General features: G+C 43.2%; 1 protein-coding gene across 1 annotated transcript in view; it reads left to right on the forward strand.

The window, feature by feature from the left end:
* Positions 1-1117: 1117 nt before the first annotated feature.
* SKA1 (spindle and kinetochore associated complex subunit 1) overlaps positions 1118-12064 on the forward strand; it is a 101554-nt gene continuing 90607 nt past the window's right edge. Inside the window, exon 1 of the mRNA XM_085629741.1 lies at positions 1118-1230. The gene's annotated coding sequence lies outside the window, so the exon portion shown is untranslated. The remainder of the gene's footprint in view (positions 1231-12064) is intronic.

Below are 12064 nucleotides of genomic sequence, written 5' to 3' on the forward strand. Positions count from 1 at the left end.
ATCAGCTGTCAACTGTCAAGGAACAGTTGGACAGCTGATGACCTCACAGGTATGGTGTCCACGCAGGGACACAGGTTTGGCAAACTAGAACGGTGTCCCAAGTGGGACATAAGAGGAACGTAACAGTGCTATTCCATAAGATATGCCGCGGAACGCCGGAGCTCCTTGATGCCAGTTCATAACTCACTGAGTTATAGTAGATTGATTATAACTTGTGACCTGCAGATAACATCACCTCTGTTGCAAAAGCAGTAACCTACTGAGCTTTACAAATTAACTACAAATCACTGACTTGATGTTATACGTTTCCAGCAAGCACTTTAACCTTCAATGCTATTTTATGATGAGCCAAATCTGTGACTAGACAACACAAAGATTTCTGCCGCAAGTGCATTCGCTACCAAGGAGATTACTGACCTTTCATTTCAGGGATTTTGCAGCAGTTTCAAAGCCTTATTATTAGAGCTTTTCATTGCTCAAAAGAGGTAATTTCTGATACTTCATGAGTTTCATTGCCTGGTTTTCTTTTTTTACTCGTGACACAGTGCCAATCGAAGTGTCACACATTTGGCAGTACAATGTCACTCATAAGAACATTTGAAAGCATGGAAAAGCCACACATAGGCAATCTGAAAACTTGGCAACTATGCATAGCGGGCAATCCAAATGATGAGTACAATTATAATATGTAGCGAAAACCTGCGCTCTCGTTATTACTTATTCTACCAAGTACTGCATATATTATTTCAATTCCTTGTTCTACTAACAATGGTGCGAACGTCCTTTAGTGTTTGTTTAAGGCACATGATCGGGCAGCCTTTAGTTCCTAGTTATTCTGTCGCCTAGGCATAATTGTAAAACCGAAAACTTCGCAAGGCATCGACAAGTTACTCAGCTACTGAGACAACCATGCAGCTATACAGTTTAGTCACTAAATCATATAAAGTGAGCTACAAGTGGCTACTGATTTAAAAGGAGACACTACTGTTCGTCTTTCTCTCACAAAATAACCGTTTGCTATTCATTTGGAAAACCAGTGAAATAGTCCGAAATCGGAATATTTCAAAATGGCCGCCACGTTAGTCAGCAGAGTACCGTCTGCTTCTCGCGAGATTTGCACCAACACACACACACACACTGTTACTATGGGAAATCGGTATTGGCGGCCGGTTCAAACTTTACAGATGTGAAAAAGATTTTAATGTTGAGGAGAGGGTTTAGAAAGAGGAGGTAAGTGAGAGGAAAAGATTCGCAAAATATATACAAACAAGCGTTGACAAAACCAATCGATCTTTCACCTAGAATGATTGGAAAGGCACGGTTTGCTAGTACTGATAATTCCATGCTATGTGAAGTGATCATGCTGTATGCTATTGTTTATCTTAGAGGCTGACACAAGGCTGTTGTACTTAACGATCGCGTGGAAGTCACTTTAACATAGCATTGTTGTATTTTAGAGCAGTTGTTGCATTTTTTGAAGCTGCTTATGTTGTAAAACATATAAGTAGGAGAAGGGGTGAGATGTAAGGCTAACTTTATGTTAAGGTGCTTAAAGATGTTAAGGTAAGCACAGCGCCTGGATACCCTCTTGGGCGATAAGCTGCGCTCGACTGATGGTGTGCGTAGTGTATTCATGTCAGCATATGCTTCAGAGCGTGGCACTAACATACGATTGAAATGTACCAGCTAGCTACAGAATTTGGCAAATACAGTAGTGTTTTTGCTGGACCATAACTATTACATGTTATGCACATCTTAATCTCGACGCTCTAGCCCACTTTCAAAATACAAATACTCAGGAAACAAGAAGGTGGTGGGTGAAGACCCCTCTTTCCTGTTTTCGCATATCACCCCAATATGTCTATGTATGCCGACATTTCAGAACAAGAAATTCGGGGATTTTCAAAATATAATTATTGAAGCAGAGACAATTTCAAGCAGGAGATGTCTAAAATAAAGACATTTTTGACTTTAAAAAATCTGGAGTCTCTCGCCAGAATCGGGTCTGTTTGCATGTATGATAAGTCCCCAGGATAAAGTGGAACCCCCCACTGCCCCTCACAAGGCTGGACTGGTCCTACTGGGCATCAGGCGTTTCCCTGGGGGGCTGGAAGGGTCGAGGGGCGGTTTTGTTACAGGGGCCAATTTTTGTAGTGGTGCAGCTGTTTTGAAAGCACCAGTTCCTTGGGTATCCAGTAGTTTTCAGGCAACAATAAAAGTATCACGATAACTCTGATGGTTAATGTACTTGCTTGAGAGAGATCAGAGTTTTATCTAGCGGCAGTTTTGACTCCTTTAAGGTAGCGCCGAGGATAAAATATGCCCGCTTCAAAGGACATGTACCATTCAGAATACAGAACAGTATTTTATGTGTATAGCTTAGTGAGTTCCTGCTTTTGTCACGGAGGTGATTTTCTCACGGTGCAGTTCATAAGTCACAATCGTAATCTAGGACAGTGAGCTATAAACTGTCATCAAAGAGCTACATGCACACTACATGGTACAGGTTATAAAGTATTATTTTTTTTAGGGTCTTTCATTATCCATATGTTGCTAAAAAGGGATTTGTTTGGGTAGAAATACATTCTTATTAGTAAAGCCAACCCTAACCCTGTGTTAAGTTTTAAATCCTGGGTTTGTTCTTCTCCACATCAAGCAATCTTAAACAAATGCCTACCAGTACACATGTATTATTCATTGTCTCTGTATTTGTCGGTGATGTAAAGTGCTCCGATATCCTACACTGGTATGAGAGGCTCTTTAAAACATTCAAAATACATGTGAGAGAGGGGCTATGGAGAGATTAGAGGCACTGTTGGAGGGTGATAGCGTGGGAATTATTTAAGAGCCCCAACAAAGATTGTTGAATCCTGGTGCACTCTAAGGTCATCATTTACTATGCTTTAAAAGCTAATACAATTGAATATATAATGAAAAATGTGTTCTAGATTGCCCCATTTTTGCACACATTTTCTTTGGGGGGGGTGGGGGCAAAACCATCCTTGTAGTGGCCAGGCTAAATTGCTGCACTTACTATACACAGTAGGGGGCTGGTCTGAGAAAATGTGACAAGGCTGCTTTGGGTTACCAGTACAGCCCTGCCTGGTCGACATGCTTCTCCGCTGTCTGTCATAAAATACAAGATGAATATTAAATATGGTGCAATCAAACGTGACTTCCTGTAATGCCCATAAGCATGTCACCTCTGCGACAGTGTTGTCTGCCTCCATAGCACATAAGCAATAACACAGGCATCCCGATTGAACCCTTTAGCTGACCCTGCATATTTTGAGTGGAGTTGTGGAAGCTAAACCATATGGAGATTTAAAATGTGGACGCAATCTTTAATGAGAATGTCTGCTAAAGCTTGCACTCAGGAGGGATGGTAGTAAGGCTATATTTCATATCCATAGCAGGCAGATTTAGTGAGCTTATGTGTGACGTTTCTATATTTGCATTGTGCCATGATTGAAACCTCTGCACTTCGTATGTGGTGCTTTGGGTGGTCCTTTAATATTAGCTGACATATATGGTCCACATTTTATTATAACAATATGTTAATAATGTTAATAGGAGTACCCTAACTTTTCTAAGGAGGTGGGCAGAGCATTAGAAATGCTAAAAGGGACCCTCAACTTATTATGATGCATACAAAGTGTTATAATTATGTTTCAAAATACCATTGTAGCTCCTTGGAATCTGCTTTTGACAACCCTTTGTGGGCCAACTATAACTGACATAATACTGAACTTGGGTTCTGCATTCATATTCCATCTATATAAATCACCCTTTTCTGCAATTCAGTTGATACGCCCTCTGTTGTACTGTATTCTTGTTGCACAGAGATAAAGAGGGACTTACAACATTCAACTTGCTTGTCACTCAAACCATTTCTGCTCAAAACTTTATCTCTTTGATTTTAAAAGCTTGAGGAAGCTAGAACCAGGAATTGTAAGGTTTCAGCAAGGCAAACAGCAGGCTACAACTACGAAAGCCAAATAAGAAAGTGCTTAAAGTGAAAAGGAATAAGAAAACACAGTTACGTGGGCTGGTTGTTTCTCCAAACCATTTCATATTAGACTACTTAATGTGTCTGCTGGTGACCGAAGTGGTCGAGTGACTACAGCTACTCTCAGGCCGGCAAGCATAAATTCCATACATATGACAACAAAGAACTCCCATTTTGTTGGTTTCTTGAAGGGCATGCACTCCCTGGCCTTTCAGCCAATTAGCATTCCTGTAACAGAAAAGGGTTTACTTGCGCTGGTCAATTGATAGCCATAAAGTATTCCGCCTTTTAAGTGGCAAGTTTTCAGAATCTGCGAATGTCTCTGATGAGTGGTCACACTTATCTGGACCAGAGTCCTTGTTTGAAATTGACCCTAACTACACTGTCTGAAATGAATGCGTAATGGACTGCAACAAAGGTTATGGGCTGAATGGTGAGTGGAGCTAGGGCAGAAAGGTAAAACTTGCTCTTCGTGCAAACGTTATTCTGACAGAGAAAGGGTAGTGATAACTATACACCTTTTATTCTCTGACCCTACCTGTTCCATAGTTCAATCAATCAATCAATCAGTGGTTTATATAGAGCGCTACTCACCCGTGATGGTTTCAAGGCGCTGGGGGTGGGGCGGGAGCAGGTCTGAGTCAGTCGAAGAACAGGTCTTGAGGTCCTTCCTGAACGTATCGAGGGTTGGGGAGCGTCTGAGGTTGACCGTGAGCTCGTTCTAGGTCTTGGCTGTGATGTAGGAGAAAGCTCTCCCGCCGGTTCTGTTTCTGCGGATGTTGGGGACCGCTGTCCGGGCGAGGCCGGCAGAGCGGAGGTTCCTCTTGGGTACGTGGAAACATACTCGGTCGTTGAGGTATTTGGGGCCGATGTTGTGGAGGGATTTGTAGGCGTGGGTGAGGAGTTTGAAGGTGACCCTCTTCTCGACGGGTAGCCAGTGGAGGCTTCGTAGGTTTAGGGTCATATGTTCGTGGCGCTGTGTCCCTAGGACGAGCCTGGCTGCGGCGTTCTGGATGGTTTGGAGTTTGTGTAAGAGAGTTTTGTTGATTCCGATTTAGAGGGAGTTGCCATAGTCTAGTCTGCTGGTTATGAGTGCATGGGTGACCGTCTTACTGCAGTCGGGGGGGATCCATTTGAAGGTCTTACAGAGGATGCGGAGGCAGTTGAAACTGGTGGACGCGACGGTGTGGATCTGGCGCTTCGTGGAGAGGGAGGAGTTGAGGATTATGCCGAGGTTCCGAGCGTGGTCTGTCTGGGTGGGTGAGATCCCGATGGCAGAGGGCCACCAGGTGCTGTCCCAGGCGGAGGTGCAGGGTCCGAGGATGATGACCTCGGTCTTCTCAGAGTTGAGTTTTAGGCAGCTGTCCTTCATCCAGGCTGCTACGCTTCTCATTCCTTCCTGGAAGCAGAGTCTGGTGCCTTCTGGGTTCTTGGTGAGGGAGAGGATGAGCTGGGTATCGTCGGCGTAGGAAATGATGCAAAGCCCGTGCTGTTTGATGATGGCGGCGATAGGGGCCATGTAGATGTTGAAGAGCGCCGGGCTTAGTGAAGATCCTTGGGGTACTCCGCAGATGATGTCAGTGGGATCGGATAGGAAGGGGGGGGGGGTCTGATTCTCTGGGTTCTGCCGCAGAGGAAGGATTGGATCCAGTCGAGGGCGTATCCCTGTATTCCTGAGTTGTGGAGTCTGGCGGCTAGCATGCGATGTGAGACGGTGTCATAGGCTGCGCAGAGGTCTAGGAGGATGAGGGCTGCGGTGTGTCCCTGGTCTAGCAGCATGCGGATGTCATCGGTTGGGGCGAGGAGGGCGGTCTCGGTGCTGTGGTTGCTGCAGAAGCCAGACTGGGATGCGTCTAGGACGGAATTTTCTTCGATGAAGGCGGTCAGCTGGGCACTACATTTCTGTAAGATGAAACACTATATTTTTAAATTATTTGATGAAAACATGTTCAGATGTGTCCACTGACCTTCAAATATTGCAATGGTGTAATAAGTATAATAGTTATTTTATTCCTTGATGAACACTGTAGTCATTGCACGCACAATTAGTAATTAATAAATCTTGGTCTGTCTCGCCATTAATGTGTTTTTGTAGGTGTTTTAATTTTTTATACAGATCAGTGTCGAGAAGGTCTAATGTAACTGTATACGAGTAGAGACAATATTCCTGTGTATTATGTCGTTTGTCTTGGACAACAAACCATGTAGTATTAGTACAATCCTCTCCAGATATTTTTAGTGACTTGTGTTTATGAATGTCTGTGCTGAAGGGCTGTAAATTTGTTTGCTCTGGTGAACAGTTGACCACTGCTTGGCCTTCGGAGGCTGTTTTGTTGGGTAGCATTATTAACTGGTTATGCGGCTTCAATGAAATATTGTGAACTTGTGGGTGTGGTATGTGAAAGCTACTGTGGTTGATATCAAATTACGTGACCATGTATGCATGTTTCCCTTAAAAAGTACCCTGCAGTGGCATAGACCCAAATTGCTTTCGGAGTCTGAGCGCCCTTTAAAAGTGATGTAGTGTCTTAGTGTTTGGTTTTAAAGAGCAGTTTCTCCATTGTATAGTTAAGTAGTGATTCATATTCGTTAATGTCATTAACGTGATGTATCTCATACTATCAGTGATCACTGTGGAGAACTATGTGCGTAGGACTGAGCTGTTTCATTTGTTCCTTTAGGAGTTGATAATGTCCAATTCCAGGTGTGATCAGACCATTATGTTAAGGGGTGTTGTTAGCCAATTATATAGTTTTGAGCTGGTATTGTGCTTGAGTCTGTATTATGTTTAACCTATCTTTAAGCTAATGCCCTGTGAATTGTACCAATATGTAGTTTAGTGAAAGCATATGAAAGTGTTATTGAAGTGGCAATTCTTTGCTAGCTGTATGTCCTTGATGTCGTGTGTGCATGATGGTACCAAGAGGCCTGTCTAATGTGTCCAGTTTGTGTGTAGCGGAGCATAAATATATCTGGATATGATTAAGAGGCATTTTTGGAAAGTAAGTGCTGTTGGAAGTTCAGTGGCAGTCGCCCATACTTCATATCGGAATTGTGAGAAGAACAGTTTAATGTGATGTTTTGGTGATTGTGTGGTATATCTTGTTGCTATGTGTAGTTGAAAATGTCGCAATAGTTGACTGGGATATACGTGTATTAATGGATGTTAGTTGTTTGATGTAGAATGTTCTGTTGGATGATGGGTTGTCCTGTGGTAGAAAAGAAAAGTGTCCCACACTTACAATCATAAATATATTGGACCATATACTTAAGATAAAAATCACATAATGAGTAATATGGTATATTGCAAGTTCTGTCACATGAGAAAGCAGCAAAAGGGATGATGCTTTGGCATTGGTGTCCCATACCTTGGCTACAATAGGGTGTCAGCATAGCTGTCCTAATGGCTCAGGCCAATGTTGTACAGGTTTGGCAAAGGATTCTCAGGGGACAATGGAAGGGGTTTAATACAGACACCCCCAGCCGACTTTGCCCAACTGCAGTGAGAATCACAGTGCTTGACCTACCTTGGGGTCAGAATATATCACAATTGGACTGACCGCTTTAAAGGAAACGTGGGGTGAGCTCTCAAAGTGCTTAGGACTTCCATCAACCTTTGGAAGACGTTGCTGCTTTCGTTAGCGGGCAGGATAGCACTCCTGAAGATGATGGCCCTTCCCCGTCTTCTTTATTTCTTTGGCATGCTTCCCATATGGATCCCGCATGCATTCTTTCAAGAGTTGGACTCATTGCATTCATCTGGGGGTGACGTAGGTTGGTGGCGTTGGCAACGATGCAGCACCCAGTGATGCCTGGTGGGCGCAGCCCAACTGCAGTGGCTGATCAGGGGGCTGGCACAGAGGCGAAACCCAGATCGCCCTCTGGGTCCCATTGTGCCACCCTTGTTGGACCTCCTCCGAGTGTTCCTCCAGGTGAAAAGATTGGCTGGGGCTGACCCGCAGGAACTCAGAGTGCTGGCTAAATGCTGGAACAGAGGGCTACAGAAAATACAAGTTAAGACACCCTACTCACCTGAACTGCCTTTGGAGAAGGCACTTCCACATGGCGTCAATTGGCGAGGCCTTGATGACTGGATTGAGGCTGGGACGACGAAAGTAGGACATCTTTACAGAGATTCCGAGATGCTCCTGTTCGAAGAGCTTTGCACGGAATTCGACTTGCCCTGGTGGCATTTCTTACTACATAGAACGCTAACATCTGCGATATGGAAATATTGACACACAGGGAGCACGGAACCGTTGGTGCTACAGAGCCATCTATACTTTACTCTATCTGCAGGCCCATAAATACAGTTCCTTGCTTGTACAGAGCGCTGTGCACAGATAAACAACAACCGTTGGAAAAACTGCGCTCCCTGTGGGAGGAGGAGTTGAGTATTCCAATCATGGCGAAGGACTGGGATAACATCCTGGCTAGAACACTTAAGGTCCACAGGAATGCACGTTTTAAGCTTATTAACTACTACGTCCTCCATAGATCTTATCTGACCCCGGAACGCATAGGTAGGTATTTCCAGATAGATGACACTGCATGCCGTAGATGCGCGGAGGGGAGGGCACACATACTACATATGTTCTGGACATGCACCGCACTGCATGCGTTCTGGGAAGATATTCTCCACACGATCGAGGAGATTATCGAGAAAGAGGTCCCCCATACCCTGGGGCATTGCTTGCTAGAATGGTTCCCCCACACGTCTAAGACGAAAGTTACAGGCAAATGGCAAGACTCCGCGTTTGTCCTAGCCAAGCTAGAGAGAAATTGGAAAACACCTGGGGGCCCCCGTATACACATGTGGAGGAACGAGATGATAAAATGGGAGGGGTGCGAGGGAAGACTACTGCGAGAGGCTAAGAGAGGGGTGGGGAAAATTGATATAGTGCAAGCTTGGTAGATAACTTATCAAACTCGGAGTCGGACACACCTATGGGGTTGCCTGCAGGTTCGCCATGTGTTTCTCCTGATAGGTGAAGCCTTTCATATTTGGGCCTGGTCTGTTAATCCCCGCATGCCTATTGAGAAAGAATGATTGTTCATGAATCTCCCACGTTCCCTTGATCTATTTGCTGTCACACTCCACAACCCACACTGCTTATTGATAATGTTACACTGGTATACTGACTCATGGAGGGGAGGGAGGGGAGGGGGGAATCGTTTGAGAGATTATTGTGTGACATTGCCATGTCTACTTAGGGCTCGAAAAATTCACTCCTCCACTTGCATTGCTGAGCAAGATTTATTCAGGACGAGCTATTTTAGGGACTACTCACCGAGTTGAAAATCCTCTAACTTCAGTCACAGAACAAAAAGTAAATGTAGGAAGAATGACTTTTGTCCTCTGTCTCTGAAAGCAGAACAAAGGTGACAAGATAACATGATTTAAAGCCATCTTTATTGCTCACAAAGTGAAAGAGCAATAAAAACGCCTTTAAATCTTGTTATCTTGTCACATTTGCTGGCTTTGAGAGACAGAGGTCAAAAGTTGGGTTGTCTTCATACATTTATTTTTCTTTCTATGACTTAAGTTACAGGATTTTGTAACATGAACTGTGTGACAACTGAACTGTGCAAAGCATGTTAAATGAAAGGCTGTAAGATGTCAGGCTTTTTTCTAACACTGAAATAGCTAAGTGAACTGTTGAAACATTTCAAGTATATTTCTCTAGTTATGAAGACCCATTTTGTAATTCTGTGGTGAAAAAAATATTTTTATAGGATCAAAACAAATTAGAACACTTTACTTGGTGATGTGCAAATTTTAAATATTTATGCTCAAACCCAATTTCCAAACATTGTTTATACGCTATTATCAGTAAAACTACATGTTAGTGGAAAAGCTTTGTGGCCATTTCAATGGAAAATATGCTATCTGTAAATGACAGTGCACTACCACATCATGCTTTGCTAATATGTTTATGAAAGGTGAGTTTTTAAACATGAACTGAGAATTATTTCTGCTCTTGCCCAGATGACAATACTATTAGTGAACTAAGAGGCAAGCCAGGGGTCATGTGTACCCTATATATGGGCTTGATTCTTGTTATACATGGTGCAAAAATTCAGTCTAGTAAATAAAATGAGTTTTTTTGTCCAGCAGAAATAGTGAACTTGCATATTTGAAGGTGCTCTCTAATATGATAATAAAGACCATGGCGGCTCCATAAGACAAAATATTTGCATAGGATCACTCAATTTGCGACCAGTTCACCGGGCAAGTACATTACAGTTGGGTCTAGTAGATTATTAAAGTTACTAGACCTGAAGGTCTAGTAACATTTTTACGATTTTCCGAGCCCTGCTACTATTAACATATACAATGTAACTTCATAGATTCGGATTGAACAACAACGAAGGCAGTGAATGTGGGGTTGAATATCTGAAAATCAATAAAATCTGTTTAGAAAAAAAATAGTGGAAGGTGTATTGTGCCCTAGTGTTATCACCGATATGGAGAGGGGACATCTGAGTATTCAAAAGTGACAGAAGTGACAAGTGGAGACAGTGGCATGATAAGAAACCTTAGAAGAGGATGCCATGCATGGCTTTTGGGGAGCTCTAGGAGTAACAAAAAGTGATGCAAGGGAGCAAATGTAATGAATACAATGACAGAATGTGTAAAAAAAAAAACATAGTTAAAACCTTAGTCATGGTTCTGGCTGAAATGCGACAAACCACTGAAATACACCAGTTATGGTTAACAAACCACACTACACATAACTTGCACCGCCTGCTATGTTATGCTTCTGCTAATTATGTTTTAAGCATGGCAGACACCGTGGGGCATATGTACAAGCCCCTATCGCCACCACAACGTCACTTTTTCCGACGTGATGGCGATAGGGGCTTAGCCTTATTTACAAGGCAGCGGTAAGACTTTGTAAGTAAGGCCCCCTTTCACGCTATGGTTAGCGTGAAAGGGGTGGGCAGTGCAACACCCATTGATTTTGACGCTGCCCCCTATGTACAAGGGCAGCGTACATAGGAGGCAGCGCCAAAATTAAGACCAGAGAAAACCTGGTCTTAATTTGGCGAAAAGAGGAGAAATACATTATTTTTCCTCGTTTTTGCTTTTTTCATATGTGCTGCCTTGTGCAGCACACTTGGAAAAAGCAAACTGCCATGGATTGTTTATGTACAGGAAGGTTCCCTTTCCTGTACATAAACAATCTGTAAAAAACAAAATGTCATTTTGTGACTTTCATGTGTGCTGCATGAAGCAGCACACACAAAAGTGACAAAATGGCATTTTAGGATTGTTTATGTGCAGGAATGCAGGATAATCAATCCTCCCCTGCACGCAGACACCCTTGCACTATGGTGCAAGGGTCCCTGCATTGGTGCTACACTGCTAAGTGTAGCGTCAGCACAGGGGGAAACGCAGGGCTGCACCATATCCTTGTAAATATGGTGCAGCTTTGCGTTTCAGAGGTGGCGGAGTGAGGCGTTAAGCCATGACGGCTAATGCCTTACTCCGCCACTTCCTCGTACATATGCCCCATGAGTTTAGGCATGTGTTGTGTGCCTGGTTAGCTGTATCCAATGAATTTCAGTGGTTTGTTGCTTTTTAGCTAAAAATAGAACTTTTAGATTTCACCTACAAATCTATTGTATTTAAAAGGGGCTTTATCCCTCCTTTGCTTTTCACTAGTTCCTGTGCTTGCCACTTACACTTTTCCTTCATTTCTATTGGCTGTAGCATACTATTTCCAGTTGTTCCTTGTGTGTTTCTCTTATCAGTGTTCTGTGGCCCAAGGATTGTTTCAGCCACTTCGGTAGAACGTCTGCACCCCTGCTGTCACTATAAGATCTACACCCTTGTATAGTCAGCCTTTCAGCTTTGATTAGCTTCTGGTTACATGACTACTCATGTGATTTCTCTCCATGAGCTTAAAAACTGCGTTCATGAGAGTAAGGGTGTTACACACCTCTTCATTTCAAGCTGATGCAGTTATCATTCCAGTAGGCTTCTCATTTGTATGTTTTTTTAGTGAGCAGCGTTTTCCCTAATAGCTATATTGCCTGCAAAAGAATTAT

The sequence above is a fragment of the Triturus cristatus genome, chromosome 2_1 (assembly GCF_964204655.1).
Source record: "Triturus cristatus chromosome 2_1, aTriCri1.1, whole genome shotgun sequence".
NCBI lineage: Eukaryota > Metazoa > Chordata > Amphibia > Caudata > Salamandridae > Triturus > Triturus cristatus.